This window comes from Nerophis lumbriciformis, linkage group LG21, assembly GCF_033978685.3.
Source record: "Nerophis lumbriciformis linkage group LG21, RoL_Nlum_v2.1, whole genome shotgun sequence".
In the NCBI taxonomy this organism is placed as follows: domain Eukaryota; kingdom Metazoa; phylum Chordata; class Actinopteri; order Syngnathiformes; family Syngnathidae; genus Nerophis; species Nerophis lumbriciformis.
In genome coordinates this window covers 12,771,060-12,773,098 of record NC_084568.2, presented here as the reverse complement: position 1 = coordinate 12,773,098, position 2,039 = coordinate 12,771,060, and positions in this window count along the sequence as shown.

Sequence of the window (2,039 nt, the reverse complement as noted above, 5' to 3'; positions counted from 1 at the left end):
AGTGACGCAACAAGACGGCTTTCTCGAAAAAAAAAAGTTTCCTCGCCTGTTTCAATTCTTTATTGCACTTTTTAATACCTATTTCATACATTTCTTTATTGAAAGTGCACCGTTAAGTATTTTTGATATGATTATTCCCATCACACATATGTGTTGTATGGCATGCTCTTAATTTGTAGGGCCTCGTGCGCTAGGAAGTGACGTAACAGGTGGCATGTTTTGGTCATTGAATTTCCTTTTCATAGATGCATATTTGAAAAAGGAAAAACGACAAGTTAATTTTAATTTTATTAGAAAAAAAATAAAATTGAAACACAAAACGTTGTGTTGGTGACAAAAAGCGGCAACTACATCTAGAAACGGTTTTGTATTTCATACAACAAACATTTAAATCCCTGGTAAATGGAAATGGAAAAAACAGACCTTATTATGACACCGGAAGCTTTTTATTTCAGAGTAAAGGCGGGGATACTACGGTACCCGTGTTCCTGGCTGACAATGTACTTGCAGCTTTTACTTTGAAACCAAAGCGTCCGGTGGTTGCAAATGAAAAAACATGTTTTTCCGTTTTCTGTTTTATTCGGGATTTATTTGTTTTTGTTATAAATCAAACCGTTTTTTAGATTTTGTTGTTGCTCTTCGACACCAAAAAAAACTACTTAGTTTTTCCCCTTTACTTTCTTTTTTGCTTTTTGAAATTAAATTCAAATAAACAAATCGGGTTGTTGTTGTTGTTTTTCAATTGCTATTGATGAAAAGAACATTCAATGACCACAACATACACTGACCGTGTTGTAAGTTATATTTTCAATTTGACTTTCTTTACAACTTATGAATTAAAAAATAATAAATGGTTCCTGGTTACAGCCTGCGACAGTAAACACAGCGAATGACCCTGAAAGTTACACCGTAGTGTTACTTACTTAATTTGTCACATTTTTACTTGCAAGGGATTGATTTTTACAAAAAATGGGCACTAAAACATTAAATGCAATGTCCAGAAGCATTACAAATGTCATACAATTGCAATTGGCAACAAAATGGACAACAAAACAAACCACCCAACCCAGATTTTCCAACTGGGGAAAAAACTGCACTTCAACATGTTCCATATTTGCTAATAGAGAATGAGAGTCAATTTGATTTTTGATGTATATGATAATTAAGTTAGTCACCTTGGATTGTTATTAAATATTATTACATTATAGTGCTTAATTTGGCCACAGTTAATGTAAACGTTTCCGCTATTCAACATTATTATTGTCAAATGCTAACAATTTTGTTTATGGACAATTTTATACTTTTGATTGTATATAACAGTTGTGTCCAACAAGGGCCGCATACTGAAAAAGTCTGAGTACAGAGGGGCCATTTTGATATATTTTTTATTTTTAATACAATTGTTAAAACATATATAAACATATTTAAAGACACACTTTGTGTCAGCTTTGTAAAATAGTTGACTAAGTATATTATTCTAAATGATTCAAACATTTCTGCTTTTTCTCCTTACATTTCGATTGTTTACTCTTTATTAAATATTTTCCTGTTGTTCCCCCCCCTTGAGAATATAATTTAAAATGATAATAATAATAAAAATAATGTGATTGTGTAACTACATAACCTATTGTGTCAAAAAGTCTGTTTAAAACATTCATGTTCACTTACACAATAAACAGTGTTTATTATTGTTGTTGTGATTTTTCAAATTCATTCGTAAGTTAGTATTATTTTTTTTAATTAACTGACTATTTTTACTTTATCTTTATTTCAAGAGCTTCTAATATTTCAGATCAGGTGTGTCCAAAAACTTTTTCCACCACTTTTTCCGCATACTCAAAAGTCAATGTCGACATTTTGACTTCTTTTTTTTTGGAAAAATGATAAACACAGATATTACATATGTTTGAATACAAACTTTTGTGTTATAGGTAGGTATAATATTATTAGGGGTGCACAAAAATAATAATATAGCTTGACTGAAAAGTCAGGTATGGGGGGGCGTTTTGATATTTCTTTTAAAATGCTAAAAACAGATA